Genomic DNA, 25,930 nt, shown 5'->3' with positions numbered 1-25,930 from the left:
AAGTTTAAAGTCAAAGGTCAAACTTTAAAAGTCAAAATTTAAGGTCAAAAGTTAAAAAAAATAAAAGTCAAAAATTAAAATATAATTTTATTTATTAATTTTAATTTAATTTATTTTTATTTATTTATTATTATTATTTTTTTAATTAATTTTTTTTTATTTTGGATGAAAAAGAAATTTAAAATTAAAAGGAATTGAATTTTGAGCTAAAAATGACAATTTTGCGAAACTGAGTTAAAAAATGAGCGTTTTTCAATTAAAATCGGATGGTATGAAACAAGATGCTTTGTTGGTCAACTGGTAAGGCGCAACGGGAAAGAAGAAGCAAGAGGCCCGGGTTCGAACCTTGGCACCCTCAATTACGCCTCTAATTTTTTGTTATGTGCGAGGACGAAGGCTGATGCTTAGATGCGAGGCGAGGACGAGGTCTTCACGTGCGAGGATGCTGCTGGGAAGCCGAGGTGCGAGGTTGCTGAGTCGTACACGTGCGCGCTGGCCGCAAACCGAAGACCGCAAACTCTGGCCGTATACTCCGATTCCGGCCGTAAGCTCCTCGGAAACCCTAGGTGCCGCCGCCACCCCCTCGCTGGTTACGACTAAAAACACCGTATTTTGCCCTTTTTTGCTCCAAAACTCGATCAAAAACCCGTTTTTATGAAAAACGCGAAGAACAAACCCCCCTTATTTTTGCGAGATCTATCCAAAAACGCAAAAATATTTTGAAAATAAGATCAAATAATGTTCCAAATCTGACAAAATTGACTGATACAACTTGGCTTTGATACCAATTGTAAGTCCCTAATTTGCCTGTGTATCAATCAGATCCGTTTGATGGTGCGGAATCCCAATCAAACGGATGATGCCAGATCACAATAAGAAGAGAAGGAGAAGAAGAATATTAAGAATCTTGATGTATTGATGATATGAATGAAATTCCTTACAATAGATTCTTTCACACAATATGCTCTCTCTTCCTCTCTCTCTTGGCTGTACAATCTCTAGGGTTCATCAATCACTACTCATCACCCTAACACCTATATATATACATGTTGGATATGGGGTGGAGAACATGGGCCGTAAATGGGTTTACGGTCGTAAGGTGTTTACGGCCGTAAACTCAACCGTAAACATGGCCTGACCGTAAACTAGACTGTAAGCTCATAAAATATTACACAAAAATATAATTGCCCAGAAAAGCAAAGTATAAACCATATTTTGACCCAAACAATAATTAAAATTGCTAACTTTCAACCTTTATCATAATTAACATTCGCTCCCACTAACATGATGATTATTAGCATAACACTTATGCTCCCACTAGCTTTGACATGTACTCATAAGTATCATACTTTATTGACTTTCTTACCAAAGTTCAGATTTTTGATACTAGATTGCTTTGATAAAACTTGATCAATATCATACACCTTATCTTAGATAGCTCAGAGGTGTGTCTAAACAATTTTAAGAGCTATGAAAAGGGATGCTGTAATCATAGTCTCGATTGTTTAGACCTTTGCCACTTCTCACAAGTCCATGTTAGTCTGCCGATTAACCACACACGCTCCACTAACGACTTTGAGAATGCAAATATCACAATTTCTATCTAGCTAAAATCTACTTAGTGAAAGTGTTTCCTCACCATCATTTTCATGAATCAGAGAGAGACCTTATGACACTTAGATTTAATGGTGTATGTGTTCTTATCCATGTGAATTGTCAAAACCATAGTCACAAGACAAGGATAATAACAGATCTAAACTCATATGAACTGAACTCAACCTTAGTTTCTTGCCACCTGGCAGCTCAAGGGCCTGTCATTACTTCCAAGTTGTTATGCAACCAATTGAGAACTCTAAGAACTCATATGCAAAGCCAACTTTAACTGGAATAGGCACAGAATATGTCAACACGATAGGTTATAAACCTCAACTCGTGTGTTAGTGAAGAACTTCAGGTTTTATTCTTGATTAGTTCTTGAGACTTTCAAGACCTTTACGACTCCCACTGTCCTCTTGACATATAAGACTATCTTGTCAAATATTCAAGAGATAGTTTAGATTCTTTATCAAGACAAACACTTCACACAATTGGCCTTAGTTGGTCTTTGTTTTATCCAAAACATCACAACTTACCAATTTCAAATGTACAAGAGTAGGACACTTTTACTCTTACATTTGACAAGTGTTTTAAACCTTTCTTTAAGATATGTCACTCAACTTACAATATTGGAGGATGACTCTAAGACTTGTTTTGGAACGAAGTATGACTCATCTTCTTGATTTGACCACTTCAACAATTCATAACTCCTCTTCTTAACTATTAGAATGCACTTAGAGGATGAATTGTGATAAGGTCTCAAAATCATTAAGATGATCTTAAAAGATGATACTAAAGTACTCTCCCATCTTTTAAGATTTGAGAAACTTTTTTATCCTTCTACCTAATTTGATTCTTCTCATTCGTTTTGCCATACACTGAGATCTTTTCAATGCTTCAGAATTATACTTAGGCCTGTAAGTATAACCATATTTACTAGACTTAGTAAATCATAACGAATGACAACCCGAAACTTTGTCCATTTCTGTCACGCGATTTCCGTTAATAAAGTTTCGAATTCATTAATTTTTCCATCAAAATTTTGGTTTAATAAAATAATCTAGTTATATTTAATTGAACTATTAACGATTCGGAACCAAAAATTGCGTGGAAACCCGAATATCTCGAGAAAACTACATTTTCGGTCTAAAATGGGATTACGACTGTAAACTCGTTTACAATCGTAAATCTATTTACGGTCAGTGACGAGTGAACCCCATTTTTCACCCTATAAATACGATACCCCCACTCTCCTTAGAACATCTTTTTGGCCACATTCTCTCCTCTTTTCTCTCTAAGTTCTTCAACCGTAAACTCACAACAACGCTTTTAGACTCCGGGAAACGTCGAAGAACACCTTTTGGAGCACTTTGGAGCGTCTGGAATCACTTCTCGCATCGAAATTTGCATTCAAAACCTCGTTTTCCGAGTTTACGGTCCGAGCTTCAAAGACCGTAAACTCAGTTCTTGAGTTTACGGCCGTAAACTCAGCCACCTGCTGAAACCGTAAACTCATTTCAGAAACCGTAAACTCACCTTCAGAATCCTTAAATTCGTGTTTTAAGGCTGTCAACTCATTCCTTCGATTCAAGCAAGTCTCGGTAACATTCGTCAACTAAATTAAAGTGTTTCCGACACTTTATTTATCGAAATCGCTAATTTAGATACATATACATATTTATTTGATAATAGGATTCCATTAACTGTCACGAGAAACAACTCGGGAATCTTCATTTTAGTCAACAACTCCACGAAACAACGGTGAGTTCATACCCCTACGTTTTTTCGAGTTATTTTTATGTTTTTAGAGGGGGAATACAAGCAAAAGTACAAGGAAACTTGTACTCAAAATATATTATTTTGTTTAAAATAACCATATTTCAACATGCTTTTGACACGAAAAACAGTTTTGTCAAACGATTAAGAAATCAACTCGTAGAAATAGTTTTTTTTTTAAACTAGAACAAGGAACTTGTGAATCATATAGTAAAACGTATTATTTTATAAAGGATTCATGCAAATCATAAACATGATTTTCGGTGTTATTACTTGTAAATTTGTTAGGCTATGTTTGAGACACGTCCTTGGTAACACTCACCACAATAAACAGAGTGGAGGACTAGCCCTCGTGACCAGAATCTCTTGTAGGGAGAGCGTGACTGTTGTGTATAGATCTATATGGGACTGACAATCCTGCACCTCACTGCTAGCTACAGTTGGACCGGCAGGTCTACGAGTGACAAAGTCATTAAGGATATCGGCCATTGTGGGCCATGTCCAGTCAGTTATGGTTACGAAACTCATAACCTAGATAATAGGAATTTACTTTGTAATAATGAATCAAATAAACTAACCCCAAAATAACAACCGTTAGATTATTGGAGGGTATTAATAATACCTTCAGGACTTAGTCATCACGTTTTCTTTTACTTAGCTTTTAAGACTAATATATCTTTGGGTGTAACCAGGGCCTTTAAAAGAAAACTGCTTTTATATATATACACGAGTATGGTAGATACTTGCAAACCTCAGTTTAAAACGGATAATCAACCAACCACCTTTAGGGAAAATATAGGATTTTCCCGGGATAAACCGGCTATTCCAAACAAATCATTTTTCAACCAACGGATATTCATATTCATTCCACGACACATTGGATTGTACACATTCTGCACAAACCTAGAAGTCATGGAATGAATGGGTTTTCAAACGCACTTTTCATAAGAAAATATAGGATTTTCTTGAGGAACACTTTTCCACCAAAACTAAATGCTTATGAAGTCACTAGCTTTATGCTGACTTTCAAACTGCTTGTATTCTCAGGAAATTAGTAGACAGGTACTTCCAGGAGTTCGGAGAAGTCGAAGCGTTAGTGTCATGAATTTCTATTTTACTTTTGATAAGAACAAAACTATGTATTAAACAATGTAAACCTTTTTCACACATGTATTCAATGTTTGGTTGTGTTTACTATGCTTGCTGTTATTCATTGGTTGTGATGCTATACATGACGTCACCTCCGCCCCGGAACGTTTCTGTCATCGGTTTCGGGGTGTGACAGATTGTTATCAGAGCCCTTGTTTATAGAGAACTAAGTATACCGAAGCTTACATGGTATACAACTATAAACATTAAGCGGCCTAAGTGCTCTAAACTAAAAAGTATACTTTCGAAAATACAAGTATTTTTATAAAAGTATGTAAGTATACCCGAGTATCAGAATCTGTGTCGTGAGTAGAACAAAACAAAAGTATTTGGATGTTGGACATTGCGGTTAAACCTGGGCAGTTATGTAATCATGTCTAGGGTCAATATAGCCTGATCAACTATATTCATTCTAGACATGACCAACATGTGCTTGGGAGTAACTATGGCGTTGCAACAAGTCTAAAACTTACCTAGATACCAGAAGAGTTCTAGAACCAAGTATAAGGATTAAAATACTGTAGGAGTATTTTAGGGTGCTATAACGATCGAACCAGAGTTTTACCCAGGAGAATCAATCATGTAACTATAATACATTAGGAGTATTATAGATTCGATGCCTATTAACTATTCCTTTACCTTCGCCTCGTGTAGATAGCATGGCTGGATTCCATCTTCCTGGCGACCTGTACTTTCCTAACCAAGGAGATGATGGATGGATCGAACCAGAGATAGAAGGAAACCATGAAATCCCTTTTGATGATGGCATTGTCGAACCATTTCCTGAAGAGACTGACTCGGAACCAGAAGTCGAGAACTTACCCCCAGTGGTCCCAATACCAAATCCTAGCCCTCAGCTTGTACTCGAAGGTCCAACGCCCATGTGGGTCGGAAGCATGGATAGGTGGAGTCACGAACAAGGCCATCCCCGCCCATATAATGGGGATCGCCGCTTCTACAATGTGGATGGAGGAGGCTCCGCAGATAGAGCCCTTCCAATCATAATCCGCCGAGTAGCCCGCAATGTCGAGATGAACATGGCGGCCATTCAATGAACTGTGGAACTCGAGGTAGACTCGGATGCCAACACAAATCGTATTCACAGTCTCAAGGTTGCTTATGGGAGGATTTTGAGAGACAATGAAGCCCAGCAGCGAGAACTAGCTGCAACTCGAGATGAAGTCGTGGAGCTCCGAGCACGTCAATCAGTATACAAGAGTCGCCTGCTTGAAATGGAGCGCCACTTGACTAACCTAAGGTTCCGCCCGAGAAGTGCTCGTCGCCAGTAGAAAATATTCTACTTGTCTTTCCTTTTGGTCTAAAGAATAGCTTCCCTATTTATGTTCCAAGTAGCTCCTTTCTCTGTAGACATTCTTGCTTTGCAAGTACCGATTTGCTAGTTCTTTATGTTGTCAAATTGTTCCTCTGTTGGTATGTGGTAGACCTACCCCTAGGTCAAATTCTTCAAACTATGTGTAATCTTGATGTTGATAATGGTGGCAACTATCATATTTTAGTTAAAGATTTTCATTGTCAAAAGTATACCTTAGATTGATAGCATGAAAAGTAAGCAACTTTATCAAGGTCCCATCACCGTTTTATCCTCAAAACGTGAATCATAAGATGTACTTAGACGATTATTCCTTTCCCCATCAATTTCGTGTCAGCTTCTGTGACAACCTGAAATTTATTCCGTCACCGTAACCTGTTTTCCGTTAATAAAACTCGTTCTTATTAAACTTTTCCGTAACATTGGGATCAGACAAATTAAAATTTGGACTTTTATTATGACTCCATAAGGATTGGAATAAATTAGAAACACGGAAACACCCGCAATATTCTTTTAAAAAAGTTTCTAGTTACAAAAACGTTAAATTACGACCATTTATTCGGGTAGGCCATAAGCCCCGTTTAACGTCGGTATCGGGTAGATTCCCACCTGGCCACAAACCCAACCCCTATATAAGGGTTGAGTGGGCACTAAATGGAACTTTTTACCACTCTAGTCACACTCTCTCTCTCTCTCTAATCCCTCTATTCAAGGCTTGATTCTTCTAAAATCCGCAAGTTTTAGCTCCCAAACTGTAAGTTCTCTTACCCTAGATTTTTCTAAAACTCATTACATATCTTTATAGCTTGAAAATCTCCCAAGAAGTCCAATAATAAGGAGTTTACGGCCCAAAAACTCTCTTAGGCCGTAAACCCCTAAAAATGTGCCAAGAATGCCCCAAATCCCTTCCTTAGGCTTAGAGACTAGCTTAGAACTTAACCTTGAAGTGTTTTAGACATTAAACACCAAGTTTGGAGGCTTGAAAGAGGGTTTATGGCCCAAGAACATTCTTAGGCCGTAAACTCCCTCAAACTATGCAAATCAAGCCCTAAACCCCCTATTTAGCCTTATACCTTCACCTAGAAACATGTAGGAGTGAGCTAAGGACCTCAAAATTGAAGTATAAGGCGTGTTCAAGGGTTTACGGCCATAAACCATGGGGTTTATGAACGTAAACTCCCAAGGAGTGGTCCTAGGGCCGCAAACTCCAAGGGAGTGCCCCTTTTGAACCCTAAACAACCTTCAAGCCTTGGAATTTACCTTGGAACCCTTCTTAGTGATGCAAGAGACTTGAAAGCACACAAATACACTCCTCCCAGGAGTTTACAGCCATAAACTCATGGGGGAAGTGGTCCCTCAGTCGTAAACTCACCCAAGGTGAGTATTTGAGGAGTAAACTCCATAGTGAGGCCTAACACTCCTTCCTTGCAACCCAATAGCCTCCTAGCACTTGACCAAAGTTTTTTCTTCACATTAGGATGTCTATATGTGTTTAATTAGTGTCTTAATCACTAATTACTTGTAAACATATGTCTTCATATGTTACTAGGGTCATAGAGTGTGTTCAAGTCTTTACTTGACACCAAACGCTCATCCGACACTTCCATCCGATCTACTCGCTACAGGTGAGTTCATACCACTTAATTAACCTTTTCAAATGTTTTTACATGTTTTAGGGGGGATACAAGTTAAATGCAACAAGTTTTAGTATCAAATCATATGTGATTTATAACTTGCAACCAAAAAGGATTTTCTATACTTTTAGCTACTTGTCAATAAAACTGTTTTAGTTAATTATCAAACGCATTTTCTATGTTAAATTGTCATTAAATTATTTTCAAACTGCTTTTATATTACTTTTCTTTTAAACTATATCTACATCAATATATTTATATAAGTAAGACTTGAAGGACTTAGTACCGATAACTCACCTTATTTCATGTTCTTGTTTGATTGTGGTCTTAGGGTATACTGTTATCCATCCGACTATCATTGAATTCTTAGTTATATATCATATATATTTGTGTTAGATATGAAAGTCTTCATCTTATTCAATACCTTTGTAAATCAAAGGCTTGTAGTCCCACACTCTATTTAACTATAATAGGTATAGTTAAGACTACTGTTCGTTACCTCTATTACTATAATACTCACTATAATTACTACTATTACAAGTTAATGCACATTAAAGCGAACACTCTATATACTATACTAAAATTTTACTATACGATAATATAAGAGAATACACTAATCCATAATATAACACAATATCCCTCTATAAGGCACTCTACTGCGCAAATACCATGTAACCAGAGCTTCTCGGAAGGAAAGCAACACTACATGTATAGATCTATACAGGACAGACGCTATTACATCCCGACTGTTAACTACAGTCTAAGTCGACTAGGCCCAGGGGTGGCACTACATCGCTACACTACGTATGACCGGGAAGGTCATCGGACCCTCTATTATCACTCAGTTTGGTTACATGAGAGATCACATCCATATCCAAATTAACACACTAAGACTTAAAGTCTAAGCTAACTTCCCGAAGTAAATAAATATATATTGAAGTTTGCAACACTACTACAGCCAACCAACAATACTTTTCCTCATCTACGTTACTTGAATGAAATTTATTACCTTATTTTTATAACTAAAAGTTTCAATGGAAATACTTTTACACACTCGAAGGATTTAACTTACAAATGCTCAATTTTGGAAAATATAGGATTTTCTAGGGATTTCTTCTATTCTCAAACAATAATTACAGCTTTTATATCACATGATTGTAAACACTTTTATACAAACAACGACACTAAATTCTTATGAACTCACCAGCTTTATGCTGATACTCGTTTTCAAAATAACTTGTATCCTCAGGTCAAAGATAGACAGGTACTGGTGCAGCTTTTGGGAAGATGGAGCATATACAAGACCCATCTTTTATTTTTGTTTATACTTTTGGTGTCTATCAAAACTATACATAACACGCTTGTATTTAAAATTACTATATTAATACAATGGTTTTTGTCGCTTGTTTTTACTATTATGCAATTGTTATGATACTGTACATGACGTCCTCCACCCCAGAACGTATTCCGTTGTTCTCGGTTTTGGGGTGTGACAGCTTCGATATCCTAATTGGCACGAAATAGTTAAACCTCAAATCATGTTGATATCCCTTGCTTCGGGGTGATGAGGAATGGTCCACTAGCATGGCCTAGACCGCTCTAGCGTGCCAGCTTGGCCTGGCGCGCCCCTGCCAGCCCTGCCTGGCGTTCCCTTGCCAGCCCCTGCTGGGGACTCCCTTGCCAGCCCCTGCTGGGGACTCCCTTGCCAGCCCTGCTGGGGACTCTCCTGTCGGCTCAGCCAGGTGCTCCCCCGGCTGGCACTCCCTTGCCATCCTCTCCTAGTGCGCGCCCGCCAGCCCTGACCAGCCCCGCCCGGCGCCTCCGGGCGGCTTGCCCAACTCCTTGCTAGTTGGGCCTGAATTGGGTTGGCCCAAGGCCTGACCTAATTGTCCCTTATATAATGAATAGTACCTCCTCCATGGAGGGGGACCCTTTCCCTGGACTTTCCCCCAAGTGGTGCAGCCATCACTAGACTTCCCCATGGCTCAGCCGCCACTATACTCCGGCCGGGTGGCTTAGCCGCCACCTGCCGCCATCTGCCACTACCAGCACCAAGATGGTTCCCTCCAGCTATGGAGAACCATTTCAGATCTTCTAGCTGATCTAACTTGACCGTCGGAGCCCGCTCCCGGGGCATAGTCCCTGGGGCGGCTCTAACGCGTCTCTCTGATGGTGACTCGCAGATCTCCGCCGCAGCAAAAGACCCGAAGAGCCGCCGGAGGTCCATGTTCCATCATTTGGCGCCATCCCGGACCCGAGCAAGTAGCAAAAGCCTCAGTTTCAAGCTTATTCTTCCTAGATCTGGTCAGATCTGTTGAGTTCCACATCAAGTTTTCTTAGATCTGTTCATTCTTATCCCTCATCTGGTGAGACCCACTTGGATCTTGCCAAGATCTCTTCAGATTTGTTTAACCATCGTTCATATCTTTTGATATGCTTACTTTTTAGTGCAGATCTCTTGATCTGTTGAGTTTTCTCGCTCAGATCTTCAGATCTGCCTCATTTCTTACTCACATATCTAGATATTTTCTCGTTTTAGATCATTTGAGCAAAACTCAAGTTTTAAAAGACTTCACAAGATCTAATTTTCGTCTATTTTTTAATGGGTTTCTTCAGAAAATAGTGAAGAAGGAAACTCTTATGAGAGTTTAACCCATTTTCGTTTTTATTTTGGTATTTCATCAAACAGCTTGAGAAGAAGAGGAATCTTTGTGGTTATTTACCCTATCTCTAGTTGTTTTTATCAAGAAACCACCATTAGTTCGTAATTCTATGTGTGCAACTTCATCTAAGTTGCTTTGGTGCTTTCTTTAGAAGCTCATAGAAGAAAAACAAAAATTTTCTCAGATCTATTTCTTGCTAATATTTTGATAACTTGTTTAACAAGCTGAAAAGAAAAGAAAGTTTCAGATCCGTTTTTGTATTTATGTGGGAATTTTGTCAACAAGTTTGAAAAGAAAATAAATTTCTGTTGTTAATTTGATGTTTCTTTTTAGAAATTTGAAAAGAGAAAGAAGAAAGTTTATGGGAAGAAAACCCTATCAAATTCGTTTTTGTTTATGTTTTGGTGTCTTTCCAACAAAGTTTAATCAGGAAAGAACTTTTGTTGTTCATTTAGTGCTCTCTTTGGTAGTCTAAGAAAAAAAGTTTTGTGGGTTTTTCCCTGTTTCAGTTTAGTCTGAGAAAAAAAGAGGAGAAAATGTGTGTCTATAAATTTTCATTCTATTTTTCTGTTCATGTTATCAAGAATTTTTTTCGAATCATAATTTTCTATGAACAATACATCTTCAGACCTGTTTTGTTAATAGTTTGGGGTTTGTTTGGCACGTCTGAAGAGCAAAAAACAAAAAAATTTAACCCATTCTAAGTTCAAATGCTATCAGAAAATAATTTTTAGATTTTGTGGATAGAGCTCCAAGCTTTGAAACAACCGTTTATACACACAGCAGTACTGTTTGTACATCTTATAAAGCTTTTTAAGAAGCATTTATGTTAACCATCATTTCACTGAAATTACTTATTCTCAAAAATACATTTACCCTAAACCCAACTAGAATGATGAGTTACAGTGATGTAAACTTCAAAAAAGTTTACCGTTTCAAAAAAAAAGGGAGGAGGAGATACATCATTGAAACCAAAACAAAAACCATTGTGGGACCCGTGGTCCAATCCGTCACACACAAAAGCTACAGAAAAGTCAACCGTTGACTGTCTTCTCCGATCGACGAAACCACAGCCCCGATCAGTTTCCACATGTGACAAGCTCCAAATAAAAAAAGAGGAAGAAGGGGTTATCTCAGCTTCTCAAACCTCCAATCGCCAGAATATGTTTCCTACTCCCGAGCATTACTTGTTGACCTCCAGCCAACGACCACAAGCGTAGCAGACGGCTCCATCGCTACTCCGCCACTGTCAACTGGTATATCAGCAAGAGGGAACCGAGTCTCACGTGACTCTTCTTCATCGTTAGTCTGGCGACAGCCGATGCAACCCGGCACCACCGCTCCTTCACCACAGTTCCCTTATTTGTCGTTGCTCCAGCCTCCGCCTACAAGTTACGAGTCCCGATGAGGAACCAAACCCACCGGGCAATTTCCAATCGCTCCGCCAGCAACCATATCCCGTCGATATCCCTGCAATACAAGCAGCGCCACTCAACCATCGCTACCCTAACCAGTTCAATCACCGGCCCCTGTGTTTGATTAATCATGTGCACTCGTCGAACCCTAGCAAGTAATCACCAGGAGATCTGGTCACCGACACCAAAACAAAATCGCCACCAGTTTTCGATTTCTCTTTATGCACCCTTGGGAAATATCGTGAGAGCATGAGGAGGAGGTGGCAAGACGAAGCAAGAACAAGAAGGCCCCGAGTGATACCCTTGGAGCATTCAGACGCACAAAAGAGAGAACTTGGGCTTAAAGCTCCATAAACCCTAACGGGCTGCATTCATACGTGGGCTATAACATATGATTTGGGCTTCTACATATTTTCGCATCTGGACTGCCTAAAAAACGATTAAATGGCCCAGTTTTGGCAAGAATAAATTGGTCTGTTAGTCAACACTAAAGTGATATGATTACACCCAACAAACCTGTCTCTAAAAAAATTGTTATTCGCTGTGACCCAGGCATGGACCATACAACATTTTCAAAAAAAAAAGGAAAAAGGAGGCGTGGGCCTAATAGACTACAATTTTGTTTTGGGCTCCTCGCAAATTGGGCTATCTCGCATTTTTGTGTCATTTCAACAATAAAAAATGGGTCGTCTTTGCAAGATAAGATCAACATTTTCGTGTGACATAATCCATATAGCTAAATCCAAATCAAGAAGATGCGGTCTAACTAGCTCAACATTTTCAAAAAAAAAAGGCGGAGGGAGAAGAGTAGTACGTTGCTACTACTCGTGACGCACTCCGAAATAACCCTCAGCAAGCGTGATGTCCAGCTATTAGCAGCTGTGGTGACCAACCCCATGAAGTCTCGCTGCTCAGCTCTCAACAGCTACGCTGCCTAGCTCTCGACAGCCTTGCTACCCAGTTTTTGTTAGTATTTGGGTCGCCTAGCTCTTTCCAATAGCTATGCATCTCGCCTTTCAGCGGCTATACATCTGTCTTCGCCTCCTCTAAGAAAGGGAGGGGGGAATAGTGTTGGTACGGCACTATGTAGAAGTGATTTTTATTACCAAGGGGAAGAGTTAAAGTACAATAAAAGTTGACACCATGAATGATGGTGTATCCCGGAGGTGATGTTGGTATTCCGGATGGAAAGAGTAGCCGCGTGGTCCAACTCTTGGTAGTACTGTTGCCCAACTCTCAATAGTCGTGTTACTCACCTATCGCTAGCAGCTCACTGCTCGGGCCTCAACGGCCCTGTTGGCCAGTTCCTGACAGCAGTCTTGCTACGCACCACTTGACAATAGCTACACTGTCAAGCCCTAAGTAACACTGCCACATGGCTCTCCGCAAACAACCAAGACAGCGAGGCATCATTTATTAGTACGACTAGCGAGGCAGCAAAGCATCAGGTACCATTCCGCTTTAACCCAGACTGGTCACTAGACGTATAGATCGTGGGGTGCTACGCCCAATCATGCGAGGTTCAGTACCCTCGCCTCGAGTCGCTTGGCTTCTCAGCCCGAATCTATTATAGCGGCAAGCTCCGCATGCAAGGTTCAGTACCCTCGCCTCGAGTCGCCTGGCTTCTCAGCCCGACTCCATCATAGCGGCAAGCTCCGTATGCGAGGTTTAGTACCCTCGCCTCGAGTCCCCTGGCTTCTCAGCCCGACTCCATTGTAGCGGCAAGCTCCGCATGCGAGGTTCAGCACCCTCGCCTCGAGTCGACTGGCTTCTCAGCCCGACTCCATTGTAGCGGCAAGCTCCGCATGCAAGGTTTAGTACCCTCGCCTCGAGTCGCCTGGCTTCTCAGCCCGACTCCATTATAGCGGCAAGCTCCGCATGCGAGGTTCAGCACCCTCGCCTCGAGTCGCCTGGCTTCTCAGCACGACTCCATTCTAGCGGCAAGCTCCGCATGCGAGGATTAGTACCCTCGCCTGGAGTCGCCTGGCTTCTCAGCCCGACTCCATTGTAGCGGCAAGCCCCGCATGCAAGGTTCATCACCCTTGCCTTGAGTCGCCCGACTTCTCAGCTCGACTCCATTAAAGCGGTACACCCCGCATGCAAGGTTCAGCACCCTTGCCTCGAGTCGCCTGGCTTCTCAGCCCGACTCCATTATAGCAACATGCTCCGACTATTCCACGCGATGCTCTTCCACGTGATTTATCTACGATTACTGGCAGCCAAGCCCGATGCATTCCGCATGATGCTTTCCCACATGATCGCGGGCAGCCAAGCCTGATCCATTCCGCGCGATGCTCTCCCGCTTAACATCTCCCTGATCGTCGGCTGCTAAGCCCAAGCTATCCTCCTAAGTCGCGCATTGTCACGTACCGTAAGTTGCGCATCACAAGCTTATTCCACAACTAACACAATGATCTCGATGCTTCCTCCCTCACAGTCATCATAATTCTCTTATGCTCAGACGATTGATGAAGTGTTACCCACATTACAACCTGCTATAGTGAGGATACTCTCCAGCAAGAAGGTCATCCCGACAGCGACCCTACTACCTACGACCCTACGGCGCCTCTGTCTCCTGGCTCTCGGAAACAGTCCCGCTGTGTAACCTCACCTGTAGCCTCGTCACGTACCCCACGACATCTCTGTTTCCTGGCTCTCGGAAACAGTCCCGCTGTGTAACCCCACCTGTAGCCTCGTTGCGTACCCCACAACATCTTAGTTTCCTGGATTTCGGAAATGGTCTCGCTGTGTAACCCTACCTGTAGCCTCGTCGCGTACCCCGCAACATTTCTGCTGCCTGGCTCTCGGCAACAGTCTCACTGCATGTTTCCTACCTATAGCCTCAATACATGTTCCTCAAAAATTCTATTGTCTGGCTATTGACAATAGTCTTACTACGTGGCCCTCGCTAAGAAACCTAGTCGCCAAGCTCTCGGGATCTATTCCTTGCCTCCCCTAAGAAAGGGGGGGATAGGGTTGGTACGCCGCAATGCAGACTATGTAGATGGTTACTGGTGGCATCTCATCTCACATGGCTACCACAACAATCACGTCAGATAATAGTCTCATGGACTGAATGGCAAGCTTACGCTTCTTAGATACCCCGATCCGACATTCCACCGACATCAGTGTCGCGTAACACTCTGTAGCAGCCTCGGTCTGCATGATCACAGCAACAGTTACGTTGCATCTCACCGACTGGCTCGCACTCATCTCAATGAAGGAGTATCAAGTCAGCTCAAGCAGTGTTTGGCTCATCGCATAACCCCACGGCTCCCGTGGGAGAGGTTCGGTCATTATCTTTATTGTTTATTGCTTTAGTGCTTTAACTAGTCCGATCCGATTGTCAGCAACCCAATCGCATTAGACTAGGGGGACTTGACGACGCACAGTTTATATGACTAAGTCCAGTCCGATGTCATTGGTCGCATACCAACAACACGGGACTGAGGGGACTTGATGAGGAATGGTCCATTAGCACGGCCCAGACTGCTCTGGCGTGCTAGCCTAGCCTGGCGCGCACCCGCCATCCTTGCCTGGCATTCTCCTGCCAACCTTGCTGGGGACTCCCTTGCCAGCCTCGCTGGGGACTCTCCTGTTGGTTTATATGACTAGTTCCAGTCCGATGTCATTGGCCACGTACCAATAACACCAGACTGGGGGGGACTTGATGAGGAATGGTCCACTAGCGTCGCCTAGACCGCTCTAGCATGCCAGCTTGGCCTGGCGTGCCCCTGCCAGCCCTGCCTGGCGTTCCCTTGCCAGCCCCTGCTGGGGACTCCCTTGCCAGCCCTTGCTGGGGACTCCCTTGCCAGCCCTGCTGGGGACTCTCCTGTCGGCTCGGCCAGGCGCTCCCCCGCCTGGCACTCCCTTGCCATCCTCTCCTAGTGCGTGCCCGCCAGCCCTGCCTGAGGCGCGCCCACCAGCCCCGCCCAGCGCCTCTGGGCGGCTTGCCCAACTCCTTGCTAGTTGGGCCTGAATTGGGCTGGCCCAAGGCCTGACCTAATTGTCCCCTATATAATGAATAGTACCTCCTCCATGGAGGGGGACCTTTTCCCTGGACTCTCCCCCAAGTGGTGCAGCCATCACTAGACTTCCCCATGGCTCAGCCGCCACTATACTCCGGCCGGGTGGCTTAGCCGCCACCCGCCGCCATCAGCCACCACCAGCACCAAGATGGTTCCCTCCAGCTATGGAGAACCATCTCAGATCTTCTAGCTGATCTAACTTGACCGTCGGAGTCCGCTCCCGAGGCAAATCCCTGGGGCGGCTCTAACGCGTCTCTCTGATGGTGACTCGCAGATCTCCGCCGCAGCAGAAGACCTGAAGAACCGCCGGATGTCCATGTTCCATCACGGGGAAAGCGATTCGCCCCTGCAACAAAATCCTCACTGGTCTCAGTGATAAGATTTTTCGAACCTTCGTATCATTTCCTGCGTCAAGTCTAGGAGCATCTGCGGAAGGAATGTTATGCATTCCCGGCTCATGTTAACAATGAGACACAAGAAGTTAAAGACCTCGAAAGCATCTTTGAAGTCTGCAACTTTCCCGACATCTTCCCCACAGACATTCCAGGGATTTATTTTGAGTGCCAAGTTGAATCCCGTATCGACTTGATCCTCGAAACTACCCTTATAGCCAAATCTCCACATCGTCAAAAGTCGACAAAAATGTGAGAGTTACTCAGCTAGTCTAATGAGCTGAGCAACCAGGAGTTCATAAACTTATTATATGCGAACTTTGTGTGTTCAGATCTTTTCTATCATAGCCAAGACCACATCAAGAGGATGTGGGTCGAATCACTGAGAGTCCGATAGCTTAACGGGAAATCTCAACGCATAGATAAACATTTAGGATATATCCGGGGGCAACCATTGTTGCTCACAATCTTCTTTTCTTGATATGTAGCAGATCATGCCTCCGAAGATACGTAACCAACCCACCAGTAAGACACCAATCCACCAGATGGACTCAGCTACGTTCCAAGCTACCGTCACAGCAGCTGTAGCAGCCGGCCTAGCTGTTCTTAACGCTAACAACACGAATGTGGGTGGAAGTGTGAATGGAAATCCGAATCTTGGTGTTAACCAAGTGCCTTCTAGAAAGGACACACCTAATCTCCAACCTAACATCCTAAAACGAAAGTTAAACGGGAGTTGTTCAACCCAAAGATCTATTGAGAGGCAACGAATTGGGATAGTTAGTACCCCAGTCAACCCTGCTATTCCCACACCAACCATACCCTACTATGGAAATCTCCCACACTACAAAAAATACCCTACCATCATCATGGGGTCTGCCGAGTGTTGCATTGCACCAGATGCAATAGGAAGGGACACACCTCCCGCGGTTGTAGAACTCTAGTCAAGTTCATCACTCCGACTACCAATGTTGGGACAAGTCCAACCTGTTACCTCTGTGGAAGTTTAGGACATTTCAAAAGAGACTGTCCAACAGAAAAGAACAATGGGGAAACAGGAGGAGTCTGACCTCAGAGAATGAGGAAGCATCAAAGAACCCTGCTATGTTTTGGTACGTTTTCAAAAACCCCTACAATTGTTCATAGTTGTGATTAATTTCTCGTCCAAATTCAATTGCGACATTCCTATAAGATTTAAAAACCCTAATGAACAAATTATGATAACTTAGTGAATACGCTAGGGTCATTTGTAATTATACACTGCTTGTATACACCAAACGATCATAGGGAAATCTAGTAAGGACCATTTCCTGAAAGTTCATAGATTCAAGACATCAGAACCCTCATGTTAGTAGTACCTGTTAATTTCAAATCAAACACAACAAACACCAGAGACATGCACCCGGAGGCATCAATGTGCTAACGAAACGATCTTTCCGGATGAACTTAGTGTGCGATCCTACGACGTCGTCCTGTTTAGTCTGATGGAGTCTATGTCATATTAAACCCTTTTGTCTTAAAACCGTTCGATCGCAAAACTCTCGTCGCTCGTAACGGCAAATTGAATGCGAACCTCGAAAATTCATCCCTCTTTGAAGCCCTCTATGGGCGTAAGTACAGATCCCATCTATGCTGGGCTGAGGTAGGTGACACGCAACTAGTCAAGAGTCAAGTCCCCGTCAGCACTTTCGCAAGTCCTGAAATCATCCGAAAGATGACTGAGAAGATCGTGCATGAGGGGCTACGCCGATGAGAGACAAAAACCATTGGAGTTCCAGATGGGTGGACGCGTCTCTTGCGGGTATCACCCTGGAAAGGCCTGATACGCTTCGGAAAGCGTGGAAAGCAAAAATCAAGACACGTTGTACCGTCCAAGATCCTTGCCAGGATCGGTCCCGTAAGCATACAAACGCCAGTTTCCCCGAGAACTCAGCAAAGACCATCCCTTCTTCCTCGTGTCAAACCAAAAAGAGTGTCCATCAGATGAGACACCTGCGAATTCCCCTCGAAAACCACAAGTTAGATGAGAGTCTACACTTTGTGTGAGAATCAACCGAACTCACGGATCGAGAAGTCAAGCAAACGAAATAACGTCGCATCCCGATAGTGAAGGTCCGTTGGAATGTTAAACAGGAACTTGGATTCACTTGCGAGCAAGAAGATTAGATGAAACAGAAGTATCCGTATCTCTTTCCAAATCCATGATTTGTATTCCATGTTCGAATTTTGGGACGAAATTCCCTCTAACGGGGGGAAGATGTGACAACCCGAAACTTTGTCTGTTTCTGTCACGCGATTTCCGTTAATAAAGTTTCGAATTCATTAATTTTTCCGTCAAAATTTTGGTTTAATATAATAATCTAGTTATATTTAATTGAACTATTAACGAGTCGGAACCAAAAATCGCGCGGAAACCCGAATATGTCGAGAAAACTACATTTTCAGTCTAAAATGGGATTACGACCGTAAACTAGTTTACGGTCGTAAACTCGTTTACGACCGTAAACCTGTTTACGGTCAGTGACGAGTGGACCCCGTTTTTCACCCTATAAATATGATACCCCCACTCTCCTTAGAACATTTTTCTGGCCACATTCTCTCCTCTTTTCTCTCTAAGTTCTTCAACCGTAAACTCACAACAACGCTTTTAGACTCCGGGAAACGTCGAAGAACACCTTTCGGAGCACTTTGGAGTGTCTGGAATCACTTCTCGCAATGAAATCTGCATTCAAAACCTCGTTTTCCGAGTTTACGGTCCGAGCTTCAAAGACTGTAAACCCAGTTCTTGAGTTTACGGCCGTAAACTCAGCCACCTGCTGAAACCGTAAACTCATTTCAGAAACCGTAAACTCACCTTCAGAATCCGTAAATTCGTGTTTTAAGGCTGTCAACTCATTCCTTCGATTCAAGCAAGTCTCGGTAACATTCATCAACTAAATTCAAGTGTTTCCGACACTTTATTTATCGAAATCGCTAATTTAGATACATATACATATTTATTAGATAATAGGATTTCGTTAAGTGTCACGCGCAACAACTCGGGAATCTTCATTTCAGTCAACAACTCCACGAAACGACGGTGAGTTCGTACCCCTACGTTTTTCCGAGTTATTTTTATGTTTTTAGAAGGGGAATACAAGCAAAAGTACAGGGAAACTTGTACTCAAAATATATTATTTTGTTTAAAATAACCATATTTCAACATGCTTTTGACACGAAAAACAGTTTTATCAAACGATTAAGAAATCAACTCGTAGAAACAGTTTTTTTTTTTTTTTTTTTTTTTTTTAAACTAGAACAAGGAACTTGTGAATCATATAGTAAAACATATTATTTTATAAAGGATTCTTGCAAATCATAAATGTAACACCGTAATTTTCAAAACAACTTTTCGCATTTTATAAAAACATAATTCATTCATTATTCGTGAAAACATCATTGTTTAAAACTCAATTCATAACATATATCAATCCCAAGATCTCATAACATATAAATTCCGTGTGTGTACTGATCAAGTCGGCGCCTTCCCGCGATCCTCACTCGTACCTGAAACATATAACACTAAACACTATAAGCACGAAGCTTAGTGAGTTCCCCAAAATACCACACATAACACATATTAGCCACTCGAGGCTATAACTCTGTGGGTCCGTGGACCCTACTCTGTGAACTAACTCTGTGAACCTTCCGGTTCTAACTCTGTAAACATGCACAACATAAATCACATAGAAATAATGCAGTACAACACATAACATACAAAACATACAAATACTCTGTCACATAACTCTGGTTACCTACTCAAGGTAAAGTATAGTGAGAAGACTCACCTCGGATATCTCAGTAAATCTCTGACTCGGTAAACTCTGGTCTAGCCCCTGCCTATTCACATGAAATAAATACTTTAATTAATACAACCCTCAGGGCTAGGCTAATCTCTCTCTCTATATATACATCCTCTAGGAAGGGTAAAAGACTATTCTACCCTTCCGATGACTCTAAGGTCCAAACATTGACTAAACCTAAAAGTCAACGAAGTCAACGATCAACCTTGACCAAACTCGCCGAGTACACAACTGTGACTCGGCGAGTCCACACGTGTTCTTCACTCTCCTAGTCCTCATTCGACTCACCGAGTCAACCTCAAATCTGCAATTCATCACTGATCACAATCTGTGAAATGTCCCGACCCAACTCGCCGAGTCCGACTCCTGACTCGACGAGTACCATCGTGCACCCTGTCCTCTAGATTCCCTCTGACTCACCGAGTCACTTACCCAACTCAGTGAGTCACCAACTGTGTGATTATCGGGAAAACCTTCGTCCTACTCGTCGAGTCGGATATTGGACTCGGCGAGTTCATGCCATGCTCGAGCTGAACTGACCTCCTGAGGTCAGATCTACTCCTCTAAACCATAGATCTAGCTTCCCAAAGCATTATAATCACGTAAAGCTAACATCTTGGTGCTCATGCAAAGGCTCAAAGGCCTTATTTGAAGATATGACCTCTAAAATGGAATCCTAAGCTCATAACCTCCATTATTACCCATATAGCTCAAGGGAAAAGGGCCTCTGGACCTCTTTGGGTCCAGATCTACAGCACCAACACGAGAAGGGACCAATTACTCCATATAACCATCCTCTAAAAGGGCTAAAAGCCCTAACTCTAAAAATTACACCATAAACTGAAGAAGGGTTGAATGAATACCTCAAAATGAAGTCTTTGAGCCCTGGAATCACTGGATTGGCACCCTCTTCGGCCTCCTCTTGTCTTGGTCCTCTTCTATTTGCAAACACACCAACAAAAGATCAAGAAATGACTCCTTTCCTCTCACAAACGCTCTAGCTCACTTAGGGTTCCTCTCTAGGGTCTGGTAGCCGCAAATAACGGCCATAAGGCCCCTTAAATAGGCCCCAAACCCGAGGAATTAGGGTTTCATGAAATAGCGTGGACTCGCCAAGTCCACCCTTGGACTCACCGAGTCCAAACGCGAACTCGCGTGCAAAAACCGCAACCCTACTCGGCGAGTTTAGACTCCAACTCGCCGAGTCTCCTCACAACACCCAAAAATAATAGAATAAAAATAATACCTGGGAATCCGGATGTTACAATTCTCCCCCACTAGAATCAGACTTCGCCCTCGAAGTCTCACTCTACAAATAACTCTGGATGCTGCTCACGCATCTCACGCTCCGGCTCCCAAGTTAACTCTGACCCTTTCCGATGCTGCCACTGGACCTGCACCAGTGGCACTTCTTTATTCCTCAGGACCTTGATCTTCCGATCTCTGATCTCCACTGGTCTCTCAACATAATTCAGGCTCGCATCCACCTGAATATCTTCTAGTGGCACTACTGCCGACTCGTCGGCTATGCACTTTCGCAACTGCGACACGTGGAAAGTGCCGTGAATCTGACTCAACTCTGCTGGCAACTCCAAACGATAGGCTACCCTGCCTACCCTCGCGACCACCCTGAAAGGACCAATATATCGGGGCCCCAACTTGCCTCTCTTCCTGAATCGAATCACTCCTTTCCAAGGAGAGACCTTCAGGAGTACAAAGTAGCCGACCTGGAACTCGAGCTCGGACCGGCGCCTGTCCACATAACTCTTCTGATGACTCTGAGCGGTCAATAACCTCTGCCTGACATGCTGTATCTGCTCAGTCGTCTGAAGCACGATCTCGGTACTACCCATAACACGCTGCCCGACCTCTCCCTAACAAATGGGGGTCCGACACCTTCTCCCATACAACAGCTCAAAGGGTGGCATACCAATGCTCGAATGATGGCTGTTGTTGTAGGAAAACTCTGCCAAGGGCAAATACGTGTCCCAACTCCCTCCGAAGTCCAATACACATGCCCGAAGCATGTCCTCGAGCGTCTGAATCGTCCGCTCGCTCTGCCCGTCAGTCTGTGGGTGGTATGCGGTACTAAAATGCAGCCTCGTACCCAATTCCTCATGAAATTTCTTCCAGAATCTGGAAGTGAAACGCACATCTCGATCTGAGACGATCGAGATCGGTACTCCATGCCGCGATACCACCTCTCTCAGGTACAACTCTGCCAATCTCTCAGCGGAAGAGCTCTCACTGATAGAAAGGAAGTGGGCGCTCTTCGTCAACCTATCCACAATCACCCAAATTGCATCGACTCCCCTAGCAGTCCTTGGCAATTTGGTGATAAAATCCATGGTAACTTGTTCCCACTTCCACTCGGGAACCTCTAACAGCTGCAACTTACCATGCGGTCTCTGGTGCCCGGCCTTAACCTTTCGATAGGTTAAGCACCTCTCAACAAACCACGCGACATCCCTCTTCATACAGGGCCACCAATACTCTATTTTCAAGTCCAAATACATCTTAGTGGCCCCAGGATGGATTGAGAACTTCGATCGATGAGCCTCTTCCATCAAAATGGTACGTGTCCCGCCCACAAACGGTACCCAGATACGACCCTGAAATGTCATAAGCCCCCGGCTATCGGTAACAAACTCCGATACCAACCCAACAACTCGTTCTCTCTTCTGGTTTTCTGATCTCACGGCCTCAGACTGGGCCCCACGAATGGTGTCCAACACCAGAGTCATCACTGTCAATCTCAAACAAACATATCTCATCGGGGCGCTCTCCGCCCTTCGGCTCAGTGCATCGGCTACCACATTAGCCTTACCCGGGTGGTATAGGATCTCGCAGTCGTAATCCTTTACCACATCCAACCATCTCCTCTGGCGCATATTCAAGTTGGGCTGATCCATCAAGTACTTCAAGCTCTTGTGGTCCGTGTATATGGTACACCGAACCCCATACAGATAGTGACGCCAGATCTTGAGGACGAACAACATTGCTCCCAACTCTAGATCGTGGGTGGGATACCTCGTCTCATGAGGTTTCAGCTGCCTCGATGCGTATGCTATCACATGCCCTCTCTGCATCAGCACCGCTCTCAACCCTGATATCGACGCGTCACAATACACCACAAAGCCCTCCATTCCCTCCGGAAGGGCTAACACTGGGGCTTCACATAGTCTCTGGCGAAGTGTCTCGAAGGAGGCTTGCTGCTCTAGGCCCCAAGAAAAAGAAACACCCTTCCGGGTCAACCTGGTGAGTGGCACGACGATCTTGGAGAAATCCCTGATAAATCTCTGGTAATAGCCTGCCAGCCCCAAGAAACTCCTGATCTTGGTGGGTGACCTCGGCACCTCCCAACTCATCACTGCCTCAACTTTGGCCGGGTCAACCAATATCCCTTTCTGGTTAACGAGGTGCCCTAGGAACTGGACCTCTCGTAACAAGAAATCACACTTGGAGAATTTGGCATAAAGCCTCTCCGATCTTAGAACTCCGAGGATCTCCCTCAAATGCTCCTCAAGCTGCTCTCTAGATCTCGAATACACCAAAATGTCGTCGATGAATACGATCACCGAGCGATCCAACATCGGCCTGCACACTCTATTCATGAGGTCCATGAACACTATCGGGGCATTGGTGAGTTCGAAAGGCATCACCACAAACTCGTAATGCCCATAACGAGTCTTAAACGCTGTCTTCTGGATATCCTCATCTCGCACCCTTACCTGATGATACCCAAACCTCAAATCGATCTTGGAGAACCAAGATGCTCCCTGCAACCGATCGAACAAATCGTCGATCCTCGGCAATGGGTAACGGTTCTTGACTGTCAGCTTGTTCAACTCCCGGTAATCAACGCACATCCGGTGTGAACCATCCTTTTTCTTGAAAAAAAGGATAGGCGCTCCCCACGGCGAGCTGCTCGGCCGGATAAACCCCTTTCCCAGCAGCTCCTGAAGCTGCGAGGATAACTCCTACATCTCTGGAGGTGCAAGGCGATAGGGCACCTTGGCGATAGGCGCGGCCCCCGGAACCAAATCGATACTGAACTCCACTTGCCTCACGGGAGGCACGCCCAACAACTCCTCTGGAAATACGTCCGGGAACTCACGCACTATCGGAACCTCCTCAACTGACCTCGGCCTCTCTGAATCAACCCGCGTATCCATCACATACGCTACAAATCCCTTACAGCCTTGCTGTAGACACTGTCTCACTCTAGCGGCCGAACAAAATGCTGACCCAGAACGTGTACCCTCGCCATACACTGTTAGAACTCCCCCACTAGGGTCTCGTATGGTCACCAGCTGTCGCTCGCAGTCGATAACCGCTCCGAATCTGCTCAACTAGTCCATGCCCACAATGACACAAACATCACCCATTGCAATAGGAACTAAATCAATCGGGAACTCAACACCAAAAATCTCGAGTACGCACCCTCGGATCACCTCTGTGGCATATATCACCCTCTCTTCAGCTATGGAAACTCTTAGAGGTCGACTCAATGGATCACAACTATCACTGATGTGGTGACTAAAAGCCAAAGATACAAAAGACCGACTCGCACCCAAGTCAAATAACACCAAGGCAGGTACAGAATTCACAAGAAAAGTACCTACGCATAACATAATATAAGCACAATATCTCAACATCAAAATAATTACATGAAAGAATACATACCAGCCACGACATCGGGTGCTGCGCGGACCTCCTCCGCGGTCAATTAAAAGTCTCTCCCTCGTGCCTTCGGTGCCTCGGCCTTCACTGGCCGACTCTCGGTAGCTCTGATGGCAGCAGGGGCAGATCCCTGAGATGCTCCCTGTGCTGATCCCCGCAGCTGCGGACACTCTGCCTTCCGGTGTCCGGTTTCGTTGCAGTGAAAACATACTGCAATCCCCTTGGGACAATCCTTGGCCATATGCCCCTCCTTGCCACATTTGTAGCAAGACCCTGCTCTGCACACCCCATCGTGGCTCTTGCCACACTTGCCACAAGTGCAGCCCCTCTGGTTCCCTGATCTCGAATCAGCAGGCTTGGCCCGCTTGGCTACCGGCTGAGACTGCACCGGTCGCCGATCCCTCCCCAGAGACTCAGCGTCCTCCCTAGCCTGGGTCTCCAGCTCTATCTCCCTCTTACGGGCATTTTCCTGAAGCTCGGAAAATGTCCGGTACGTCGAGTTCACCACGAACTCTCGTATATTCCTCCTCAAAATGCTCAAATATCGGCTCATACGTGCCTGCTCGGAGGACATGTGCTCTGGGCAGAACATCGCCCGCTCATGGAACATTCTCGTAATCACTGTAACAGACTCAGTACCCTGCTTGAGGGTCAGAAACTCCTGGGCCAAACGCTCCCTCTCCACCTGGGGAACATACTCATCTCGGAACATAGCAGTGAACCTCTTCCAGGCCACTGCAACAAGCTCAACAGGCGTATAGTGCGCCGTCACAAACTTCCACCAATCCTTCGCTCCCAAGCAAAGCTGGTTCAGCGCGAACCAGACTCTCAAATGCTCTGGAGATGAGCAAGTAAAGAAACACCCCTCTATGTCTGAAATCCATCTCATCGCCGCAATCGGGTCCTAGGTCCCGTCAAACTCCGATGGTTTTGTGTTGCTGAACTCTCAGAATAGCAACGCATCACCACCCTGCGGCCTAGTCGCAGCTATAGCTGCAGTGGCCGCAGCAACAGCAGCCTCAGAAAGAGCGGCATAACGCTCGTCAAAAGTCTCAATCAGCGTGGTCTTAATAGACCCGAACATCTTTGGTATCTCTGCCCTGATGGCCGCAGCCACCTCCTCATGGATGATCCGGCGGATCTCCTCATCACTAGTCCCGCTGCTCTCTGGCGTATGACGTTTCCTCACCATGATCTACCTCTGAAATACAACATACGATATATTAGACTCACTCAAGCATACTCGCACTCGATAACTCATTCCTCCTTGATCCCTGGCATCCCGAAGATTCTTACTTGAACTGTACACTGCCCCGGTGTTTTCAGTAGTATGGGCCCAATACTACCGTCCACACCGTATAAGTATACACCCCAAGTCCTCCTCTTAGGATCCCAGTCCCAAGTACTCTATTATGCATAATC

Source organism: Lactuca serriola, chromosome 3 (genome assembly GCF_051521515.1).
Source record: "Lactuca serriola cultivar US96UC23 chromosome 3, Lser_US96UC23_V15, whole genome shotgun sequence".
In the NCBI taxonomy this organism is placed as follows: Eukaryota; Viridiplantae; Streptophyta; class Magnoliopsida; order Asterales; family Asteraceae; genus Lactuca; species Lactuca serriola.
Note: the sequence above shows the minus strand (reverse complement) of the source record.